Raw genomic sequence first — 26,773 nt, forward strand, 5'->3', positions numbered from 1 at the left:
AAGGAAGGAAGGAAGGAAGGAAGAACCAAGATATTCTGCTGGGCGGGTGTTAGAGTGTAATGGGCTTAGAGGAGTACATAGCATAGTTTGAGCAAATAAAATGGTAGCAACCAATTTGCTATGTGATGAAAGTGGACCTTGAAGAACTCATAAATTCATCTGGAGATGAAAAGAAAAAGGAAGGGGGAGAAATGTTTTCCAAATGTTCCATCAATTATTATGATGAAATATTATAGGAAATAGAATGAAAAATAAATTTGTATGTATCTGTTATACATATCTAAAGTGTTTTTAATTCAAATATATGATTGTTAATGCTAAAGCCTGAATTATCTTTATAATATGATTAAAAATATCTCACTACTACCAGAGGTGGGCCATTTAATTTCCACATAGCTCTAATTATTAGGAAATTGTTCTTTATTTTAAATTTAAATCTAATTTTCTTCTGCTTCTACCCATCACTCCTAGAGTTGCCTTCTAGGCCCAAACAGAACAAGTCTAATTATGCTTATACATGATATTCCTTTAAATATTTGTAGATGACTACAATCATGTATTGTCAAGGTCTTTTTCTACCTCTAACCAATTCTTCATTTTGAATATTCTCAACCAGAGCCATAATCAGGAAGGAGTAACCTGGATTTTGCCAGAATGTCAAAATCGGGAATGTACACTCCCTCCCCAAAGCACTAAATGTGCATAACAAAAGAACTGCCTTCATAGTCACTGACTGCTACATTCCACAAAGATTTATTGAGGGACTAAAATGTGCTAGGTTTTGTAGGGAATAGTAAGCAAAAGAGATTACCATCTAGTATGGATGGTAGGGAATATATAGAAATAATCCTGATATGAGAGTGAGTGGGAAAAGTGACAATATGGATAATGTACTCTAGGAGATATCTCTTCCAAATGGGTCAGGGGGAGAGCTTTCATTGAGTAAGTGTCATTTGTCATAATGTGTCATAATGTGTGCCAAAGTGTCAAGTGTCATAATGTAAATTCTACAGTGTCATTTATCGTCAGAGATAATTACAGTATATAGACGCATATAAAAATAGATACAATCTGTATACTCTTACAACCTGGCTCATAAAATACTTTCTCAAATTATATAAGACAATGTTTACAATTTATATTCTTCTAGATTATAGATTTGAGACCAAGGGAAAAAAACCCACAAAAACCTTTCTAAACCACTTATGTGACAATTTCATTACCAGCTCCATTGCTTTACTTTCAAGAATTATATCTTGAAAGAATGGTACTTTTTTTTTTTTTTTTTTGGCTTCTAAGTTATATGATTCACAGGACAGTAAATTGAGTTTACCTCTGATGGAAACACAATTGTAAGCTAAGTAGATAATAATACAAGCAAACAATGAACCTCATACAACCTTAGATGTAGTACAATAAGTTTATGGGGGGAAATTGATTATAGGAGTTATCTTCTAAAGGGGTTATTTTTTGGTCATCTGAAGATCATTAGAATCAATGACATGATGCCAATGGTAGTAGAGTAATTCTATCAAATTGATAGCTTACAAAATAGGACTATCTATATTCATATTAATTCCACTGGGTTTTTAAATGTATGAAACCCAAGTGGAGATGTAGATAAAGGCTTCAGAGATTCAAAAGAAAATCCCTTTAACACTAACCTTTACAAAAGTAAATGGCTTTTCTTTTTTTGAAAGTTACTTAGTGATGATGTAAATGAAGACTTCTACTTCAACTAAAGCAGAGTACATAATGGGATTTTGTGTCCCTTATTCTTGTGCAAGTGTTAGGATGAATTTCTTTTAGTAATTACTTTATAGTCCTCACTTCTTGTGGGTGATAAGAATGTAATCCTTAATTTATTTTATGAAGATATTAGTCTTGGGGAACATTTACTGTGAAGGATACTTTACATTTATATTTAGTGTTAATCTTCTTTAAGTTAGTGAATTTAAGGATGAAAAATGGATCGCACACCAGAAATAGAAAAGATCTTCCTTCTGAGAGTAATGAAAAGATGCTGATTAGCATAAAAATTGTAACATGATAAATATATTTTACCCTTGCTTTCTCTTTACTCAAATGTCTTTTTATATTCCTATTAAAAATGAAACAGATAGCAAATCATGGGGCTGTATCTGGTTCCAATAGTTAGTGTTTATTTAATAAGACCCTTCTAGTGAATAAAAAAGCTTTAGAGATTTTTTTTAATATCATTATTTGAAGGACTTTGAAAATATGCCAATGTCATGGGACTCTTTAAGTGCTACATTTGATCTATTGTAGTTACTTTATGCAATGGAATGTGTGTGTGTGTGTGTGTGTGTGTGTGTGTGTGTGTGTGTGTGTATTTTACCAAGGCATTTCATTACCAGCTAGTCACCCTCTGTGACAATGATTTTCTCCCTTCTCCCACCACCATGGGAGGCAGAAATACAATAGACATGAATATAAGCTCAGCCAATACAGGCAAAACAGCAGAACGGTCACATTGTCACTTGGATTCATAGCCCTGTTGTTCAAAGATAACAAACAGGTTTCCAAATCAGTTCTGCTGACCTTTAATAAAGATGAATAATCAAATGCACAACAATTTGCTGAGGGATAGGAGATATGGTGAAGAACCAACTGAGCTAATAAAATTATGATTACCCTTATCCCAAGTCAAATGTGCTTTGTACAACAATGCCTGTGACCTTTTCTCATCTTTTTCCATTCCTCAAGAAACTAATACAGTCACAGAGATTCCTCTCCACCTTCACGCTTTTCTTCACGTTAGCAGAAGAATATATTCACTGTCACATTAAAGTTAATGGCAGTGTCTGCCCTTGGATCAGCTTAATGTCATGCAAAACAAGTTCAGCAAAAGCTAACAACAAGCCCTCTTTGGCTTAAAGAAAGCCAGTGCACATTAAAAGGATACTTTGGAGGTCATATTTCCTCCTACATCTATTCTATCTAATGAACAATTATTAGACATTGACCATATGCAAGGTATTGTTCAAGGTGGAAGGGTTAGGAAAACAAAGATGAAACACTTTCTGCCTTCATGGAGTTTACTTTTTACTAAGACTAAACAATTTGTTCAGAGTTAAGCAAGCACAGCACATAAGAATCCCAGACCTTAAGTTTTGGAATATTGAAGTCTATAATTTTTGTGATTTGTTATAAAGAGTCTAATGAGAGGGGAAAAAAAAACCCTAACTGGGGAATAGGTAGGGGGATGGTCATGAGGAACGTCATAACAGCTGGATTAAAGTATAGAAAGGGAGAGTTTGGAGTGGTGGTGGTAATGCTGCTTTGATTGGCCAAGTCACAGAAAAGGGAAATAGAATGCCATATACTGAGAATATCAATCTTCATTGGGAAAGTGTTATACATGACTAGTTTTTCTATTATCTGAATCTGTCTTATCAAAACTGAAAATAAATGTCAATAACTTAACTGTCTGTTACTTGGAATGTGTTATAAAAATAATTTGTGAAAACTATTTTTTGAATGACAACTATAAAGGACCATCAACCCTCTAACTTTAATTTGGGAAAAATATTAAAAAAATTTGTATTTCATTGAATTTCCTTAGGGACAAGGGAAGGGAATTTTTGTTCTAAGCTTGGAGGAATTGCCTGAAATTTCTGTTAGTTGGTTGACATAATTAAAGGAGTCTGGAATAGAAGAGACACTTTTAGTCTATCAAAAAATTCAAGTACATGTACATTCTCTTGAGAAAGTACATATTTTTCCTTTTCCTATACTTTCTGCAGGTGAGAGTTGAACAAAATATTCCTGAGAAGGATTATTTATGGTCTCAGGCCTTCTCAGGAATACATTAGCTATGCTTTCTTGGTCTCTGCTAAGTAGGCCAAAAGTGATGTTACTAGGGGCAATAGTGTTTCTGTCCCTGGGTGAAATGGGATAAAGACCAGGGGCCTGATTTACATAAATTATGTGCCAATAATGTTTAGAGTTTTAGTTCCTTGTGTATAGGGTCAAATGAGAACCAAGAAATCTATGAATAAAGAGCTCCTTATACATTCTCCAGCCCTCCAGTGTTTCCCAGTTGTCACCTGACACTTCATTGGGGAAACAAATAAACAAACCAAAAATCCATCATACTTTAGAGTACCAAAATGAGGAATTATTGCTTTTCCTGTTCACTTTTGTCATTTTCTTTTCTTTAGATGATAAGACAGATGGGAAAATAAAGTACATTAATGTGGATTTGGGTGGTTTTACAGATTATTTTGGGGGATAGAAAGCATTTTTAACATTTTTTACCCTCCTACCGCCATCTATTTTATCAGAGGTATCTCTCAAAAAGTTTTGTAGCTTTATTTTGTACTATATTGTCTATATTTTTATTATACTTCCTGTGAGTTGAACTTAGATCATTATATGAGTCAACTCAAATTCATGATCCTTAAGAGAAGATATTTTAATGAGTGGAAATTCTTGCTATATTAGCTTGAATTTCCTTAATAAAATATTTCCCCCAATAAGTCAAAATACTTTAGAATATGTAGGGATAGGGGTATGTGTGGAAGTAGAGCATTTTCTAATGTTTAAGCAACTTCTACAAAGTAGAACCTGGTAATTCATTCAAGTATCTATCAAAGACTAGAATTCATATTTATACCTCCTGTGGAAGTTTCTTGGAATTGTCTGGGAAATTTAAATTTCATTTTTTGTTTCTTAGCCTTTTGCTAGTGACTCCTCAGTCTTGAGTTCATCTCTGTTTATTCCTTTTCTATTTCTAACAATTATCAATAGGACTTTGGATTGGTTAGGAAATCTTGAGACCATTTCTTTCACAAATTATTTTTCTGCCTTTAAGGATTTTTAAAAATCAATCAAGAATATTATTTTAATATTTACTTTAATATTTTTATTTTCATTACACACACATATATACAATATTATGCACTATGACTAATTGTTCTCTTTTTAGTTCCGATGCAAAACTGATAAATGTATCCCGTTCTGGTGGAAATGTGATACTGTGGATGACTGTGGAGATGGATCTGATGAACCTGATGACTGTCGTGAGTATATTTAGAAATGATGACATTTAAAATTTAGAGTCTCTGGAATCACATATGCATACAAAAATTGAAACTAAGACTCATAATCTACCTTTTGCTATCTTTTAAAAATTAAAAGAAAAAGATGTTTTGTACCACTCATCACTTTAAAAACATCATGAAGTAAAAATTATAAAAAGTTATATATGGCTGTTATATTTAGGATGACTCTATCAGACATTTATTCAAGAAGTACATAACTTTTTGGGTGATCTTAGCTATGAAATAATTACATCCCTATATAACTTTTTGTAAAAGAATATTCTGCATAATTTTGATGTGACACAATACAAAATTAGAATAGATAAAAATTTAAACTCTTGGACATGTTGCAAACTGAAATTATGTCTTTAGAGAAACGCAATTTTCTAACTTTTCTTTTAAAATTTTGAAAAGAATCTTCAAATTTATATTTCTCTATTAACTAATTTTGAACATTGCTATTTTGTAAGTTCTCATGCTTTGAACAGCTACAAACATCAGAGTTGCTACATATCTCTGACCAGAGATCTCTGTGTGAGTGACATTGCAAGGTATTATTTCTTAAAGTATTACTGTTAACTTTAGTCATATTGCACAATCAGCAAGGGACTTTCCTGTGATAGTCCTTAGAGGTAGCTGAGTTGGCCATTGTAATACTGCCCTGTCATTTGAAGATGAATTGCAGTCAATCATGATAACGCTCTCAGTATCCCCCAAGATGGTTGCCGTGATTTTGACTTTGACAACTGAATGCTAGATCTTTAGGTGAAGTAAGGAAAGACACCATTTTTATTCCACTTAATACAAGCAAGTTGGGGCAGTGAAACTCTCTAAAATTCTAGTCATGCTAAACAAAATGTAAATTATTTGAAAATCAGTATCTCTGCTTAGAAAATTATTTTAATCAACTACTCAAGTCTTTAAAACAAACAAAAAACCCTTTTCTTCTGACAATCAACACTGTATATTTGTTCCATGAGAGAAGAGTGGTAAAGATTAGGCAATAGGAATTAAGTGACTTGTCCAAGGTCACACAGATAAGAAATATCTGAGACCATATTTCAATCTAGGACCTCCCATGTCTAGGCCTGATTCTTTTTTTTTCAAACGTTTATTAATATTCATTTTTAACATGGTTACATGATTCATGCTCCTCCTTTCCCCTTCACCCCCCGCACTCCCCCCACCCATGGCCGTTGCACATTTCCACTAGTTTTGTCATGTGTCCTTGATCAAGACCAATTTCCAAATTGTTGGTAGTTGCATTGGTGTGGTAGTTTCGAGTCCACACCCTCAATCATGTCCACCCCAACCCATGCGTTCAAGCAGTTGTTTTTCTTATATGTTTCCTCTCCTGCAGTCCTTCCTCTGAATGTGGGTAGCGTCTTTACCATAAATCCCTCAGAATTGTCCTGGGTCACTGTATTGTTGCTGGGACAGAGGTCCATTACATTCAATTTGACCATAGTATATCAGTCTCTGTGTACAGAGTTCTTCTGGCTCTGCTCCTTTCGCTCTGCATCTGTTCCTGGAGGTCTCTCCAGTTCGCCTGGAACTCCTCCAGTTTATTATTCCTTTTAGCACAATAGTATTCCATCACCCACATATACCACAGTTTGTTCAGCCATTCCCCAATTGAAGGACATTCCCTCCTTTTCCAATTTGTTGCCACCACAAAAAGCACAGCTATAAATATTTTCGTACAAGTCTGTTTATCTATGATCTCTTTGGGGTACAAACCCAGCAATGGTATGGCTGGATCAAAGGGTAGGCATTCTTTTATAGCCCTTTGAGCATGATTCCAAATTGCCAGCCAGAATGGCTGGATTCTAGGCCTGATTCTTAATCCTCTGATCCACCTACCTGCCCTTTATGCCAGTCTTGAAATAACTCTCAAAATGTATTTTGGTTAAACTTCCAGAGCACACTGGTTCCATAAGGAGTTTTTCTAAATTCTAATTTAGAACACATATATTGACAAAGAGGTGCCATTAAGGTTTTTCATTAGCCCCCCACATCACAAGTAATGATCTCCCCTTTTAGCATTATATATCTCCAGAAATAATATTTCTTATGACCCTTCACTGTCCATCACAGGAAAATATTTTATGTTAGTGGATGCCTAGCTGTACTGGAAGTATTTCTTCTGGTAATTGTAGCTCTTACTATGCAAACTGAGAGCCTTATTATAGCCTGAGAAAATTTTGATGGTAAAGAAATATTTTTAGAGAATGTACCTACAGGTCAGGATTAAAGAATAAAAGGTAAAAAATCAGAAATGATTGTGGAGAGAGAAAGTAAATGTTGGAACAGCAGTCATGGTGTAAAATTCACCATTAAACTTAACCAAAATAAAACTTTTTTTTCAAGAAATGTTTGGTAAATCACAGAACACTGCTTTGGACAGCAGAAGAGGTATAAAGCTTAGAAAAGAAATGATTTCTCTCTCTGTGAAGCTTGAAATATAGAGAAATCCTGCATAGTGACAAAGAGCTACAATAAGAGATAAGCCACCAGAGCAGCACATAGTTCCATATAATATTTAAAGAAAGAAAAATAATTTCTGACTTATTAGGGAAGGCTTCATGAAAGTAGATAGGCTGCTAATGACTTAACATTTTATTTTTTTCTTCCCAACCACTTGTATGAAATTCAAACATGAAGTATAAATATTTTAAAAGAATGATTTTAATTAAATTCAATAAAAAAACTTATTTGGATCAGAAATTGCACATTCTAGTTGTTCCATCTCTCTGTTCAAGGGTGGAGTAGGAAACCAAACTGTAAGCAACTGAGAAATGAATGGGAGACGAAAAGAAAAAGACATTGACTACAGACAACCTTTACTCAGAGCTTTATTGAGAAAAGGAAAAGAGATCAAGACAATGGGTTGAGAGAATGGCAGAGTGAAGTAAAGGTTTTTGATTGATTTGATGAACCTGAAGATGTTTGCATATGTTGAGATGGAAAGGCAGTGGCTAAGGAGAACTCAAAGATAAAGGGAATGAAATTGTGAATTAGTTTCTTGAGTACATTGAGATGTAATGGCAAGAAGGATTATCTTTTCCTCAGAGATTAGAGCAAAGGAGCAGTAAACTGGATGAGATGAAAATAGATTTAAGGTATGCAGTAAGATAGGAGAGGGAGCTTGTGATATATGGCTTCTATTTTTCCAGTGAAGTTGGAGTCAAAGCTTTGTGTTGTGAGAGAGGGTGAAAAAAATGCAGAAGGTCTGAAGAGACATTTTAGAAGTGCTGTTGTTGACAAAATGATAGTTAATGGGGAAAGAATAAAATAATTGATTGTAACAGTGAATACCCAGGTAATATCAAAATCACATAAGTCTCTAATGAACTCAAGTTTCAGTTTAATAATTCTTACTAGTACTGTTTGACAAAAAATGAGTTGAAGCAGAAAAAAATTATGAGGGTAACCCCAAATTGGAGTTTGGCAAGATTTGACACATATTTGACAAGTGTATTCAAATGATTCAAAGACAGCTTGATAGTATATAATTGAACTGGTCAGTTGGATAGTTGAGACTATAAAGGCAGGGAAGCGATGCCCAAAAAGGAGTGATGGATTGGGAGAACAGGTGGGAATGGATGGATTAGTAGTTAAAACAAAGGGTGCATAAAGTATGGGATATGTGTGCTAGCACATCTTTGATGAATATTGGTCTTTTTCTATTCCCTCAGGGCAAGACTAATGTTTTATTTGTTAATTTTTTTTAATCATCATTATTTATTTTTTTTCTTCCTCCATCCCTCTCAACTGGAAAAAAAGAAAGAAAGAAAAATCATTTCCTAGTAACAAAATATGCATGGTCAATTTTCCCACTTTGATCATGTCCAAAACTGTGTCACATTGTATATCTTGAGTCCTTCACCATTCTGTTAAGAGATGGATAGTATTGCTTTATCACTCGTCTCTTGAAGTCATTGTTTTGATCAGTCATGGGTGACAGGACAATAAAAACAGTGTTATCCCTGTAATCAGTATTACTATCCCTGTGTGTTGTTGAGGTAGAGTCAAAATAGAGATCATGAGAGTTTATAAGTTATAAGGAATTTATCATATATTTCCCTGATCAACAGGGAATTATATTGAAATTCTCAAGTATGAGAGCCTGGAATGGGGTTGGAGAACAAGCCAAATGACAGTCTTGAAAAAGGAGTGTGGAGTCATTACCTAGAGATCAGTAGACACAAAAAAATTCCAACACAGAGAATTGGATTGGATCATAAAATGCATAGAATGAATCTCAGAGAAGTATTCCTGAGAAATGATTATAAAAGGAACAGCCTAGAAGTAGGAACGAAGAGCTAGGAACATACCTTCTGCTACTCCTGGCCCATTTTTCAGAGTTTATGTGAAAATGAGCATCTAGTACCTCAAAAAGGTGATTAGGAATACCACAGCTTTTGGAAATACCAGAGTCTATGGGTGTATAAAAATGAAAAAAGAAATAAATGTCAAATAAAGATGATAAAGGATATACTATTAATAATGTGTAATGGAATGAAAAACAGTAGGAGAATATGTTCTTTGGAGATAGTTAGGGATGGGAATATGTGGATAAATAAGAGGAAGAGAGGATTTTCACCTCCACAGACACTGATTCAATCAGAGACAGAAAGAATAAAAAACAGAAAATTTGACTAACATAATATTGGAAACAACGGAATGATAGGGAACCGACCCTCATGGGTGCTGTGATAATAAACATGGATTCAATATAGGCTCTCACTGCCCCTGTCATTCAGAAGCCCTGGGTTGCTGGTAGCTATGTGACCCAGGTAGAAGAAGAAGGTGGTGATGATATCCCAGCCCAAGCTGAACTCATTCTATTCCTATTTTGGAGCTTCAATCTAAGATCCAGGAAAATGGTATACAGCCAGAAGATATCTTGAATAAGAATAAGAATAAGAACAATGATGATGAAGACATTAGCAAAATTAGCATTTATATAGGAATTATGGTTCACAATGTGCCTTACATGTATTATTTCATTCAATTCTTGTAACTGTATAAGATTAGGTACTGGCATTACCCTCATTTTGCAGATAAGGAAAGTGATGCTGAGAAATGTTTAGTGACTTATCTAGGAACATAGGGCTGGTGTGACAGGATCAGAACTCAGTTGTTCCTGAATCCAAGTCCTGAATATGATATAGACATTCAGCTCCCAATCGCTGGATGACTAGAAGCCAAGAATCCTTTTGCCATCTGAAGTGCCCTGAAGTTTGAAGGTATTTGAGAGACTAAGTTCCTTTTCAGAACCAGCCCTCTGAAAATCATTTTCAACAATACTTCAATCTGTGAAACCACAATTTGAGTACCAAAGAAAAAATTTAAGATTCTAATAGTCATTTCTTGTTAGCTATTCCCAACCTTGTTCTTATTTTCTTATACTTCCATGAATTCCCATAGATCATACTCTAATCCCTAAATATAACTTCTTATCTCTGACTGTTGAAACCTCTGCTTTCCTCAAGAAGCTACTCAGAAGCCTCCTTGTCTGCGAAGCCTTCCATCATTATCCTTCCCAGCTGAAAGTGTTTTTTAACTCGCTTTCTCTGAGTCTCTCTTTTGCCCCTATCACACCTTACCTCCTGGTTTCCTTGCTTGCATTTCTATTGTATGTCCTCTAGTAAATCATAAGCTCTTTGAAAGCAGAGACTGTGCCATTTTTTACCTTTATAACTACAGTGACTAGCACAGGTTTTTCCAAATAGAAGATGCTTTAAAAGAGTGCTGAATAGCTTAATTGAAATAATTCACAGAACTATATTAAGAAACCATTGTTACATTATAGATTTTATTTTAGGACAGGACTTAGTAACTCACTTTGTGGACTTCATTCGCAAAGTGACTATTTTTTATATGTGCATAATAGATATCACAAAAAAAATTTCAGTTCTGCCATTAGGAGTTATTCATTATGGTAACATCTGAATTTCTATTCTATGCAAAATGGTCCGTTATTTATTGTAAAACATTTTCTTTATTCAACAGTAGAATTGGAATAATAAATATAAGTGGAATCTTATAATATAGCATATATTATTAATATGAATCATTCTGATATGAGTATTTGAGAATATATCTTCATAAGAAAGATAAAAACAAAACCAAACAACCTAAAGTCCTCTAGCATATCATAGGAAATACAAAGATAGGATAGTATATGGTTTTCTTACTCCAAATATATTTAGAATGCTCTTTATGAATATAGTCTATCTTTTTCACTGGCACCAAAATAAATTAATTAAAATCAGAATAGATTCATATGTGCTTCCTTATTCTTTAGTTTTCTTCACTGTGATATCCTGAAAGATGATCTGAAGTCTGCTTGAGTTATTCTTAGATTAGCAGCATATTGAATTAGATCACTTTCTGATTGTGAGACATTAACATTTAACTTCAAGAAACATGTCGAATAATAATGTAATAAATATTTTGAATGTCAGAAAAGCAATATTAATAAGTTATGAGTCAAGTCTTCAATTCCATAAGGCTTTTTAATTTCTTTTTTTAATTCTTCCTTTCTCCCCAGCTGAATTTAAATGTCAACCAGGCCGATTTCAGTGTGGGACTGGACTTTGTGCCCTTCCAGCTTTCATCTGTGATGGAGAAAATGATTGTGGGGACAACTCTGATGAACTCAACTGTGGTGGGTAATTATATGCCTAACTTAAGAATGTGAATCTAATTCTTAGCTGATTACATTCTCATCTATTCATATTCAAACCCAAGCTTCAATTCTGATTATTTTCTTCTCTCTCTATCTTTTAGACACGCATGTCTGCCTTTCAGGTCAGTTCAAGTGTACCAAGAATCAAAAATGTATCCCAATAAACCTGAGGTGTAATGGCCAAGATGACTGTGGTGATGAAGAAGATGAAAGGGACTGCCGTAAGTCATCCTCAATGTTCTGTGTCACCACTGACCTTTGCTGGAAGCTCAACTACAAATTTGCATCTTCTGATTATCTGATGTAGTCTTATAGATGGATATGAGATCAGGCAACGACTTAACAGGAACAGCAAGTGTGGTTTATTTAAAATGATTATATGTAGTGAATGTAAGGAGAAATCCAAAAATTTGTATTAACTTTAAGGTAGTTGGAAATCATCTACAATTTTAGGAAGGAAATTAGTTTTCTTAAAATTGAAATGTAATTCTCCTCCCTCTCACCATTATTAGTAAAAAGGTAGAAGTATATGTTTTCTATGGCTTTAATTTCCCATTATCTCAACTTCAACCATGGCCATAGCTCAAACTTCAAAATCATTTTTCTTTCATAGTAGCTTTTTTTCCAATTGATTTTCCCAAATTACAAGTGACATCTGCATGAAAATATAGCATACTTATTACAAAGAACCATTCTGATTATTGTTCCAGGTCAAATTTCATTACAATTGACTACAAGGCACTGGTCTCAATTTTTCATCTGATTTTTTTAAATCAGTTATTACTTAGGATAACTACATCCTTGCTTAGGAGCCTATCATTTTATATTATTTTGTGTTTCTTTTAATGATATATCTTGTCACAGGACTTATTCTGTAATAGCTAAAAAATTAAAATACCTTTCAAAAACAAACTATTCATTGATTTAATCGAGGGGAAAAAGTCCTTCACACAAAATAAAACATTGTTGTCAGGGAAAAGTTTTCATCCTCTGAGGAAATGGAAAGAATTACCAATTATATTTCAGTTTTGTTTTTTTGAATATGTCATTTAACTAGAGAAGTTTTAATTGACATGGGCTAGTAAAGGAAAGAACAACAAATGCTAATTTTTTATTCTTCCTTTTAACATATCCATTTCCTTAATAATATATCTAAAGCATGCCAGTGAACATAGGTTAGAAAAAGTAACTGCAAATTTTCTTTCCTGGGGAATATTTATCTAAAATAGAAATTCCAATATTTATGAATATAAATGTATTGTGAATATAGTTTTTAAAATATAGTTTCCTTGGAACTGCTTAATACAACCATTTTTCTAATAGTGATCTTTTAAAATTCAGCTCTCCATTTATGGGGGCTGTGTAGTGGGGTACAGAAAGTTGAAAATTGAGATATTAATATTTAATGATAGAAGCAATTAATGAAATTCCCATTTGTTCAATAAGTTCATTTTCACTATTGCAGATGAAAGGTTGCAATCTATTCATATTGTTCATTCTGATTTTCCAAATCAATTATTTCAGTCATATGGGTCAAAGTATTCTTTTAAAATGTATGTTATGTTTTTAAAAGGGGTAAAATATACTTTATCAATTTGGGATTTTTTATGTTAAATTTGAGTTACTAAGTATAATCTAAAAATGTCTTTGGGAATAATATCATTGAATATTTGAAACAGAATTTCACGTAGTAAGGACTTTTCACCTAATTCACTCCAACAGGCAATAATAAAAATAAAAATTCCTTCCTCTTTTTATCATTTCGCCTTTATCTCCATTCCCTTCCTAAAAACAAAGCTAAAGTAAACCAAAAACATTTTCCTTTCCCAGAAAAAGGATATCATAGGATATCACACACATTTTTTTTGAAGTTTCCAACTGTCTAAAAAACTGTTGTCAACAGTTTCTGTCTCACTGAAGTTTTATTTTATTACTTTAGAACTTTTATCAGTAAATAATGTTCAGTCATCCAGCAATTTGATTAAGATGGCACATACAGAATAAAGTCAGCACCAGTTCTTTATGGTTAGCCATTCTAGAAGCCTATCCGTTAAACTTGGATTTGTGATGCAATTTACAGTGAAAATCTTCCTTATATCTCTTCTTCTCCAATCTTTAAGACATAATTCTTAAGATTCTGGTGGCTGTTTGCATAACTTTTTCCCCCTTAAAGCGTCTAGAGGCTAAAAACCATTTTGAATCATTAACTTCATATAAAAAATTACTTCATTGCCTTTTTTGTTGGACAAAGCAAACAGTTAAATGCCACAAATATTTAACTTTTCTTTTATTAGTTTCCATCCATCAAACCCAAATTACTATGAAGATTTTTCTGTTGTATTAAATATCATTAAAAGGGAAAGTCTATTTTTTCACAAGAAAAAATATATTAAGAAAAAATTCATGAAAAGTTCATATAATCTACCTTCAGAGCTGGTTTACTAAGAGATAAATTCCTCGTTAATTAACTGTCTTAAACATAATTGAACATTTAATTAATCTTTAAAATATTGTTCTTGAAGAGAACAAACTTAAATATGTTTTCCTTTAAAGCGGAAAACAGCTGTTCACCGGACTATTTCCAGTGTAAAACTACCAAACATTGCATTTCTAAGCTGTGGGTTTGTGATGAGGATCCAGACTGTGCTGATGCATCAGATGAAGCCAACTGTGGTAAGTAGGATTGTGCTTATAAAGCATGTCTACTATAGACATGGTATTAGCTTGTGAGCTTAGTAGAACTGTTTAGCACCTAATCTTCATGAGGCAACAGTTTCAGTTTTTGATCCACATTCATATCTGTTGATACAACCTAAAGGAAAAAAAAACACTTTTTCAGGTCAGGGATATACATTTAATGTAGGAAATTTTATCACACAACAGGGTAATCATATGGAAGACAGGAATAATGTGACTAACCAAATAAAACCATTATCATTTTCGAAAAAAATGACCTTAAAGGTCAAAGCACTGGCATCTTCCCATATGTAAGAAAATATATTATATTGAAATATTTTTAAAAATGGATTTCTTGATTTTCTGGCGCTACTTATTTCAAAGGCTCATTATTTATGCCTATCCCTTTTGTTGTAAAGGACCATATTTTCTATTGAATGAAAATCACAGTGCTCATACTAAAACTCACATTTTGCCTTGAAATAATTCCATTTTCATTGAAAATAAATTGTTTACAATAGCATATCCCTAATTGTTGCAGAACTATAGAGAATATTTATGTATAAACGTGTGCCACATGTTTGAAAATGCTAATAGTTTAGAAGATAATAGAATTCTTCAGTATGCAGTAATTATGCATTGTACACTTATTTATTTGCTATGTTAAAATGCTATGTTGGGTATTGTCAGAGATACAAACAAAAATAAAATGTAGTCTTTCAACTCAAATAGTTTACAATCTAACAATTGATTCTGTCCTTGCTTGAGCAGAAGGGTTGGTTATACATATCAATTCAACAACAGGCCTACCACAATTCATCTTATTTATCAGTCTATTATTGGCATGATAGAATTTCATTTATGTTAGATATAAATTTTCTACTTTTACCCAATGAAGGAAATTCATCTATTTTTATTACGAATCCAGTTGAGCAGCCAAAGGAATTTTCAAAAATAAGTCATTTGACCTATAACTATATCCATTCACCTATCTGTGTGTCTGTTTGACTGTGTGTCTGTGTCTGTCTGTCTATCTATCTAACTTTAACTAAGAGCCATTTAAACACTTTCTATTGCTCTTTATTTGACATAGAGTACAAAGGCCATGTCTATAGAAATTCAACAGAGGCTACCATAAATGGTTAAAACCATTTAGTAAAGTTGCTATATCCAATCTTCATGATCAGCACAATTTACCTTAAATTGCATTCATTATAGATTAATGCACAATCATAATTCAGAATATTTGTAAGAAAAATACTGATAAGTTTGCTATTATGCCACTTTCATTTATTTTTATGAATTTAAGCAAAAGGAAATAGTTTTTTTGTTGTTTTTTTTTTAAACCCTTGTACTTCGATGTATTGTCTCATAGGTGGAAGAGTGGTAAGGGTGGGCAATGGGGGTCAAGTGACTTGCCCAGGGTCACACAGCTGGGAAGTGGCTGAGGCCGGGTTTGAACCTAGGACCTCCTGTCTCTAGGCCTGACTCTCACTCCACTGAGCTACCCAGCTGCCCCCTAAAAGGAAATAGTTTTAATAATTATTTGAATAATTTATCCTTTATCATATTATTTTCATTTGTTTTTGACTATATGTCTTGGTTTGGTTATCTGTAATGTAAAAAAAACACATAGGTATTTCCTAAATTTTTAATTTTTTTCCATTTATGTGGAACATTACTAAGTATAGTGATCAGATTCTAAAACCTATGTAATTCCACCATTGACAAATATTGCTGTGATTTACAGACCAAAAAGGAACTGTGATGTTTGGATTAAGTAAATTGTTTCCTTAAGTTAATTACAGAACATTTCTTGGGCTTATGATAGAATTTCCTCATTCCCGTATTGATTTATTTTAGTCATTAAGTATATGGGCTAATGTTGGTTTTTAAGAACATGTTGTATTCTTTTTTTTATTCCAGATTTTCATGAAATAAGCTGTAAGCCTCTATTCTTTCCTTTTTTTTCTTTTGTGGATAAATAAATTCACAAAGAATAAAGAAATAAAATAAAGAAAGAAATAAAAAGTACTTTATTAGTTAATCACTATTTATAATGTTAGTGTTCCTAAAGGCAAATCAACTCCCTTTAATCCAAATCCATGCTAAGCCATTATTTTGCAATATGTGCAATGGTTATATTTGTGGTAACATAATTTGACTTAGAGTCTATCCTAATAAAAAGCCATGCTATGACTGATGAGTACTACAAGAATTTAGTTTTCACTGTCATCTATTCTACAGTTATACAATTTAAAAGCTTTCTCCTTTCTTTTAGAATATTATTTTTAACCAACTCTTATGTCATATTGTTTGCCCTCTGTCAACTTTCTCTAAATTACCACTGCTTCTATTCAGTTGTAGAAGATAAATGTTACTTCTAAGTTTTAAAGATTTATCTTCCATAAGCCACTCCTCTTTTTTCACCCTAGCAAAATATAACTTTTTCAACAAAATAATTTAACTCGTACCCCTTTTCTTCATTATTTCTTGGTTCCTCATTCCCTTTCACACTATCTTAAGGAGGAAATTTCCATAGTTTTGGTCTTGGACCATCACTTCTTCCCTTTCTACATGCTTTCCCTTGGCAATTCTATTCACATTGACAACTTTAATTATGTATATAATATGCAAAGAGAGATGGAGGAGGCCAATGCCTGACTCCTGACACTTTTATTTCCAATTACTGACAGGTTACTTCTATCCATATTCCTCACTGTATCTCACATTGCATAGTTAAAAAACAAAGTTAGAATAATTACCCCAAACCTACTCCTTTTTTCCTGTCTTCATTTCTATCAGTGGCACCCCTATTCTGCTAGTCTTCCATCTTCAAATACTTTATGTTACTATATCCAATAAGTAACCATGTTAGATTAGAATATAGACCATAGTGAATGGAATACTTTACTTATAGTCAGGAAGTTGTGAACTTGAATCCTGCCTTAGATATCTATAAGCTGTGTAACATGATATGATATATAATCCCTCTGGGCCTCAATTTCCTCATGTGTAAAGTTAGAGGTATAAATTTGATAACTTTTAAAATCTCCTCTAACTCTAAATCTATGATCTTAAATCCCATTTATTCAGTCTCTAAATATATTTTGCACTCCATCATTTCCTTTCTATTCCTCCTATCATCTTCCTAGTAGAAGTATTTCTCTCTCCTTTCATGGTCTAATTTAAAAGCTTTTGAATAGAACTTTCTATTTCCTTTACCGCTCTAATCCACCTTCTTATATTTCATGTTATTGTAATATTCTTCCTAATGAATGTTCCTCTGCTCCAAAATCTTGTTACATTATATTGATCTCCTACCCCAACCTGTACTAATGTTCATACTCCTTTTTTGGCTTTCAAGATCTTCCACAATCTGATACCATTTTTCCTTTCCAGAATGATCACATATTATTCCCTCCCACCCCCATATACTGTAGAGTCCAAACAAATTAGATAATTCTGTTACCTCTTCTCCACGCTTTTGCTCTCAGCTGTCTTTGTTCCTTCTTCCTACAAGGTCTTTTCCCCTCCACTTTGCCTATTATATTCTTACAACCCATTGAGAATATCAACACCTTTGGGAAGTATTCTCATCTCCCCTGGCAGCAACAACCATCTTCCTTGTACTTTATAACATTATTTTCCTCTAGTACAATAAATTTCCATCATAACAGTGTATAGTGTCCCCTCATGAGCTATAAACTTATGAAAAATAAAAGACAGAACCTTTCAGAACTTTATATCTCTTCTACCTAGCATGCGAAATTTAAATAAAAATTCAACAAGTATTCATTAAGTTATCTACTTTGAAGCAGAGCATTGTGTTAGCTATAAGCAAGATAAAAAGTTTATAGATAATACACAGTTATTGTCCAGCATACTGAATAAAACATTTTATTATATCGAGCATTTTCTTATTTTCTCATTTGCTTTAATTAAACGAGAATGTGGTGCATGAGTGGAATCTTCAAGACATTTAATAAATAGCCAACTGTTTGCTCATATTGAAGCCACTCATCCTATTAGTCATAAGTTCTGCAAATGAAAGCCTTTCATTGAACAAATATTTTATTTGGATGCATCAATAGCTTTTTCTTTAATTTTATTTGTTTCATGAGCTAATATTACTGCAGTGGAAGTAATTGTCTTAATCCCTGTGAAACAAATGCTATTTCTGAGACTATTGGGTTTTACAGATAGTTCCCTTGAGATGCTGCCTCCAAGGTGAATATATTCCTGAAGCCTATTAGACTGGAGCAGATATTTTATGAATTTGTCTTTTAAAAGTTATATATACTGTTATCCTACATTTTGAAAGATTTTAACCCTGGATTCTCATTTTCAATATTATTATTGGTAATTAGATCACTGTCTAATGTGTCATATAAACTTGAAAATGGGAATTTCTGGGACTTGTACTATCATGTAGAGAGGGTTTCAGATTTGCTTATTATTCTTATGGAGTCTTTCCTTTCCTCTTAGCTCTGTCATGGATAACCAAGGTATCGTTCCCCTTGTTCTCCCTCAGATTTATTTCTATGTTATGTATTAAAGTGAGTGCTTTAGTCACCTTATAATAAAGACATATCTAAGATCAAATTTTCTTCCCATACCAATTACCTGTCATTTTGTCTTCTAAACCAGAGCTCATTCCTGGGGACACCAAAACTTCTACAATCCAGATACATAATCAATGTCCATAAGTCCCTAGTTTTCAGACTTCACATAAAATAGAATATCTCTCTACCAAATCAAAATATCTTGCTCTTGGCCTGGAAAAAGACACATTTGATTAATTGATACAAATAAGAAGATATGGGATATCTAGAGGACATAGGTACATTTCTACCAAATTTTTTCCCTCCAGTATTCAGGGTAAAATTTCTTTGAGAACTCTAATATTTTTCATCTGATATTTTCAGTTATATGTAATATATACACAGAGAGAGAGACAGAAGTCTAAATACTAACTAGAGACCCTAAGCCATATTTAGACCCAACTGTACAACATGGATAGTCCACATTACTGAGATAGTCACATTATTGATTTTCCAGCAACAGCATCAAAGAATATTTGCCTAGTATAGTTGTGTCATGTGTCTCAAAGTGTTCTATTCTATATTATTTTACAAAAGCTAGTAATATGTATGTTAAATATAAGGGGAAGATGATTTATTAATTGTAGATATATAAAAAATAGAATGTTTTCCAAGGTAAGAATGAATTTCCTTCAAATTTATGAGTGTTTGTGTGTGTGTGTATGTGTGTGTTTGTGTGGAAATACAAAGCTGAAAATCCCCTCAAATTAGTACCAGAATTTTTTTTTAAACCCTTGTACTTCGGTGTATTGTCTCATAGGTGGAAGAGTGGTAAGGGTGGGCAATGGGGGTCAAGTGACTTGCCCAGGGTCACACAGCTGGGAAGTGGCTGAGACCGGGTTTGAACCCAGGACTTCCCGTCTCTAGGCCTGACTCTCACTCCACTGAGCTACCCAGCTTTCCCCAGTACCAGAATTTTTTGAGGATTTTCTCAGAGCTTTTGTCTAAGTGGTTTATAGCTATCAAAATTTACCATAATAAAAATTAAAACATTGACATTAGTATGAAAATATACTTTGAGACACAGACTTTAAGAATAGCAAGTCTAGAATAACTCTGTTAATCAAATCAATACTACCATTACTTTTGAAAATGATAACCCCAATCTAATTCCCTAAGGTTCCATTCACCATCCCTGGAGCCTTCCAAATTAATATGTTCCTCCCTGAACATAGCTTCCATACATGTATTGTTTCCTCCTATTAGAATGGAAGCTGAGTGAGGGCAAGATTTTGCTTTTCTTTTGTCTTTATATCACCAATATCTAGCAGGATACACGGCACATAGTAAATGTTTCATTCATTCATTCAATATATAAAGAAACTGGGGCCCAGAGAATTGAAATAATTTGTCACGTCTCAAAATTTGTCATTAGCAGAGCCAGGATATGATAGTTTGTATTTCCTTGAATGTCCTTTACAAAGTTAACATTCAGAGTTCTAACTACAACACAACACCTACCAGATATATCTGGCTGCTTAGTACCCCAAGTCCATAATTTCAGAAGGCCTTGAAACAATCTTGGTGACATAGATTAGATCTAGAAAGAGAGTTTCAATCAAATTTAGCTATCATATGTTTGGCATGGTATCAGGGAGCTAGCATGTATAATGCTAAAATCTCATACCTATATAGCATTTTAAGGATTACAAATTGCCTATCTTGCAACCTATAAAGTAGATATTGAAAATATTACTTTCCTTTGAATATCAAGCAAGATTCTCTCCTGCTGATATACATTTATCCTTCAACTCTGTTTTCCATCTCTTTCTCCAAGACTGATAAACAAATCACTATTACATTTGCTTCTTAGAAGAGAATGATAACCCCTGCCCTATATACCCACTCAGCATCTCTGTGACTCTGATATGTAAACTACATAGGCTAAAGCTCCTTTCTCCAACAAGTGTGTACTCATTCATTCCCATCCACATCAGACCGTTCCCTTCTGATGTCCCTAGCCTACTCTTCTCTACCCTTTTATTGTGTTCTTTGGAACCCTGTTCTATGGCTAATAAACTGTCCTTTATAGTAAACCTGTGCCATTCCTTCCTACTTATAACTCCATATGTATTTTGTATGTACTTGTTTCTCACAATAATAAATTCATTAAAGGTAGGGACTATTTTCTTTTTATCTTTTTATTCCACTACCTACCTAGAACAGTGCCTGGAATATGTGGCTATTGTTGAGTCATTTTTCCATCATGCTTAACTATTGGTAATCTCATCTAGGGTTTTCTTGGCTGAGGCACTGAAATAGCTTACCATTTTCCGTGGCCAGCTCATAATTTTATAGATGAGGAAAATGAGGCAAACAGATTGTAGTTGTCTGAAGCCAGATTTGAAATCAGGAAGATGAATCTCCCTGACTCCATGTCCAGCACTCTACTTGTTAAATTGAAAACAATTTTACTGGCCCAAGGTATCTCTAGTAAAGTGGTAGAGCTAGAACTCAAACTCCAGTCTTCTGATTCTAAGGTTGTACTTTAAACTAGACTATATATGGCTTTGCTCAAAAGATGCATTTGGAAAAATTGAAATTTAGCGAATGAACTTACATTCACAAATATATTTCTATTTAAAACACATCTTTTTCTGACCCTTTTAAAGTAAAATTTACCATCAGTATATGACATTTTCTTTTTTTCTTTTTAAACACTTACCTTCCATCTTAGAATCAATAATATTGTTTCCAAGGCAAAGGAGTAGTAAGGGCTAGGCAAGGGGAGTTATATGACTTTGACCAGGTTCCCACAAGTAGGAAGTATCTGGGCCAGATTTCAACCCAGCACCTCCTAACTCTAGGCCTGGCTCTCCATCCTCTGAGACCCCTAGCTGCTCCCACTATATGACATTTTCAATGTATGGTATAAAATACAACTGACATTCCATAAAGAATTATACCATCCCATTTTTGAGTTATTAATTGTCTTTTTGAACTGAACTTTAGATGTTGCTATATGTGATGTTGATGCTTTCTTTCTTTGTTCTGTTTCCAAGAACTTCCTGAGAACAGAGATTCATTGACTCTTTTAATATAGGAGTTTACTAGTGCATTAATAATGTCTAGTAGTTCAAGATAATACACTGTTTCTCAGAGTCAAGTCCCCTACACAATGTCATTTCTTCTCCTAAGCAGATGGACTACCTAGGCCTAGTATAATGGACAATTTCCTCCTCCCAAATTCCTACTGTGAGTCAGCTGAGCATTATTTGATTGGTTGAGATAGGCAATGACTTAGTGTTCTACTATATCAGAATAGCCTATTGATCAAAATGCTTACTTTTTCCTATTTTTGACACTGAGACTGGTTTATGGGTTCTGAGATTACGTGAAAAAATAATTAATCATTGTATCTTTTAAACCTAGTTTTGAGGCCATTTAGTATGGTCCTGGATGCTTGAAGGTTGCCTGGAAAGGTTTAGAGCAAAAGCTTAGAAATAATTTATATGTCTCACCTTTGAGTACCAGTCTAAGTCTAGAGGTTTTTCATGAAGTTGCCTACACAGTGTTTCAGTTTTCAGTCCCAATTATCATATACTAAAAGATAGAGAAACTTTTATCAACATTATTGAAAGGGATATCATGGATCCTAGGTGATATCATGAATACTGAAAGTGCTGGAGTGATTAAGTCCTTATTTCATATCATTTTTAAATATAGACACTTCACTATAATTGATGTCATTTTGGTCCTGAACCAGTTAAATGGCTTAAGTTTTCATATTTCGAGTTCCTACAATTTGCTTTGAATTTCGTAATATTTGGAGCATAAGCAATAAAATTATTGTGAAACTTGTTATATGACAAATATTCTATTACCCCCCCAAATAAATCCCATTACTTGCAATAATTTCTTAGAAATAATTCATTTTCTATGTAATTCACAATAAATCATGCAGATTAACATGTAAACTGATACGTACTGAAAATCTTATTTAGAATTTTAGTGCCTAGATGCCAGGGACTGGGTTTTAATTTGTCTGACTATTTTTGTTTGTTTTATCTTAGCATCTCTGGTGCCTAGAAAGGAGACTGATACATGGTTCTTGTTATGATTTTATTGAATCTAATTAAATTAAACTTAAACACGTAGGAAGATCCTCTCAACGATTCCACAGACAAAAAGACTTTAGAGTATTTTAGTTGTTTACTACCTCCTATTTTGGTGCCCAGGAAAATACTAAGGAGCAAGTTACATCAAACCTTTAAAGAAAAATTCTCCCGACCATCCTCTTTGGGCCCCAAATGGGCCTACCACTCTATCTTCTTGACATTGCTGTAATAACTGCAGCCATTTTTTGCTGCATTAGGCTTTAATATCCAGGACATCTTGTTTTCCTGTTATCTTTTTTCTAACATATAACCTAGACTCTTTGCACTCCATTATTATCCACTAAATATTCTCTCTTTCCTTCTGTCATTAATCTGTTTGCACAAACCAGATGAGCTGATCTCCTAGGCTTCCTTTCTTTATTCACTGGACTTTTGTCTTCCATGTTGATTCTCTTTTGGTCATTCCTTCATCTAAGGCAATGATAGCAAAACCTTTTAGAGACAGAGTTCCAGGCCCTGTCCACATCCCACCCCCCAGACCAGGTGCCATCCTCACCCCTTGTCCCCCACCAAGTGCAGGGCACTCCCCACACTGGAGAGCAAGGAAGAGCTCCTATTGGGCTCTTGGGTGGAGGGGCAGGTGACATGAGGAATGTCCTCAGTGAGTGTAGAGAGGGGGAGGGGAGTGGCCTGAGCACTCTACTTCCCTCCAGCTGTGAGCCTGTGAGCCTCCCACTTTACCCCTTGTGCTCTCCCATCAGGCTGCTGGGCAGAAGGCTGGGAATATTAAAAAAAGTCATCAGGCACAGTGGAGAGGGAGAGGGGAACAGCTCCACCGAAGTCCTTCTGCCTTTCTAGTAATGAACTTTGGGGGATTGGGGGAGGAGAGGGTGACTGCATACCCACAGAGAGAGCTCTGTGTTCCATCTTTGGCACCCATGCCATGGGTTTGCCATCACTGATCTAAGATGTCTAACTTCTTTCTCAGTACTTTAAGCCTTTAAACAGATCATCCCACAAAGCTGATGAATGCTATTTTGATTACTTTGAAACAGTTCTGGTGAGACATACATGTTCAATAAACTTATGGCAAATGCCTATAATTTCTTTAATACTTTCAAAGACATCTTAACCTTTTATTTACTATGGCTACTATCCTAGTCTGACCCTTTTAAAATGCCACTTGTATTTTTGTTGCTACTTCCTTCTATCTTTCAACTAAAAAATAACTTTCATTCCCCAAATCTCTTTATTTTCTGTCTAGTTTGGGCCATTTCTTTAGTGCTTTATGTTTATGCCAACTCATCAACATTAGACCTCTGTCTTATGAGTAGAACTTTAATATAAGGTATTTCTTGATGAATCAGGCTTAATAATTTCTAAGCTAGCTGCTTATAGGTTCATATAGATATCAGTTAAGAGCTAGTCAGGATCTTTAATAATATCTACTTCAGTGTTGTCAAAATCAACTGGAAATGGAGGCAAATAAACTATATGTCAGGATCTCTGTGGGTCCATATTAAATTTTAATACCCCATATTAGCATGATCTATTTTTTATATATTATTACTTGTTAAATATTTCTCAATTACATTTAAATCTAATTAGTGACTTTCTAGGAGTCTTTGGGGCCATATATGCCCCATGTATTTGATACCTCTGACCTAGTTCAATCACTTTGAATTATATATGTGAGATTGGAAGCATAAAGAGATAGAATGAATTCTTTGTTGTTACAGAGTTTGAATGTAGTAAAATTAGAGTTCGATCAGAGACCCTCTGACTCCAAATTCAATGTTCTTTGTAGAATACCAGCATTCCAAATCATCACTTTGCCTCCCATCACCCAACTCTATGACAAATTCTGTTTCTTAAAGGGTTTTGCAAGCATATTTTGAGAGTAAGAATATGTTTTAACAAAATTGAGTGTGTATGCCTTTTTTTTACCCATTCCCTTCATTCTTAGCATCAATACTGTGTCATGATAGAAGAGGGATAGGGCTAGCTAATGGGAATTGAATGACTTGCGACTTGCTCAGGTTTACACAGCTAGGAAGTTATCTGAGGCCATATCTGAACCCACGACATCCCATCTCTTGGCCTGGCTCTCAATAAACTGAGCCACCTAGCTGCCCCCTTTATCGTCTGTATAATAATAATCTAAAATTTTGATTGTTGTTTTTCTTTAATTCAACATTGTTTTGAGGGAGAGAGACATAGAGACAGAAATAGAGACACAGAGAGAAAGAGAACTCACTTTAATACAGGTTTGTTGATAAGTTCAGAGATCCTTTCTCATAACCCTGTACACTCATTTATGACAAACAAGTGGACATATCATTACCTAGAAACAAAATCCATTTTAAAAATAGACAGCAAATAAGTAAGCTTTAAAGAGAACGAGCAGTTCACTAGGATAAATAATGTCATTTCTTCATAAGATGATTAGACTAAAGGAGGGAGGAAGTAGAGAGGGCATACATTAACCAGTATCCAGTTTGGCCCTCAGATAACAAAGTGAATAGATTGCTAGTCCTGGAGTTAGTCAGATTAGAATTAAAATCCATCATCAGACACTAGCCATGTGACCCTAAGCAAGTCATTTAAACTTAGTAGCCTTGATTTTAGTTATAAAACAAGGACAATAATAACAGCTAGCTCCAAGTGTTATTGTGAGGATCAAATGAGGTAGAATTTTAAAGTACTTAGCATGGTGTTTGGCACATAGTAGATGACAGGGTTTCAGGTGTGTCTGGCCCTTCAAGAATCCGTTTAGGACTTTCTTGACAAAAATATCTGAAATGATTTGCCATTTCCTTCTCCAACTCATTTTATAAATGAGGAACTGAGACAAACAGGGTTTAGTGAATTGGGCCAGGGTCACATAGCTTATAAGTATATTTGAACTCAGATTTTTCTGATTCCAGGTCTGGTACTCTATTTACTTCACCACCTACCTGCCCTAGTATTGGTTCTAAGATTATGATTAATAAATGTGTATTTCCTTCCTTTGAGATCATTCCTTAAGTGGGTCGACAAGCCAGACAAGTTCCAACTTCTTAGGATTATATTCCATTTGGAGTAGAAGCTCCCTTCTCTTAAAGTCATCTAGCTATTATCCTGATGACTCCAATTTCTAAAGCTTCTCCTGTCCCCTCTAACTTCCACTTCCCATGATCCTACAATTTTTTTTTTCTAGCTAGGAAAGCTATACTTCACATCAGTCTGCTTGACTGTAAGGCACTACAAGAGCTTTCAATGTTCAGTCTTCAAATTCTGGGGAAAATGATGTTGACAAGGGTGACATCAAAAAGGAGTAAGCATATTTAAAGGTAATATGTCAGTGATGGGAAAAAGCCTAGTGGGCAGGAGCTCCTAGCAAAGTGAAATCTCTGACCTTAATAATGTGAGGCAGCATACAAGTAAGCACACCAATCTCTCCCCCCCAAAAAAAATCCATAATTTTGCCCCAAATCCATAGTTTGCATAATAGTTTATACTTTACATATAAAAGCTTCTTGAATATCTCTCAGCAACACACTGGCAGACCCCAGGAAAATATTTAATATGTGTTTGTAGAACAATTAATCACCAAGTAAGAATGTTTATTCTTTTGGTGTGATCCTTCTTTGCTATGAAATATGCTAGAAGCTGTGATAGCTATACAATAAG

This window comes from Gracilinanus agilis, chromosome 3 (genome assembly GCF_016433145.1).
Source record: "Gracilinanus agilis isolate LMUSP501 chromosome 3, AgileGrace, whole genome shotgun sequence".
Taxonomy (NCBI): Eukaryota; Metazoa; Chordata; class Mammalia; order Didelphimorphia; family Didelphidae; genus Gracilinanus; species Gracilinanus agilis.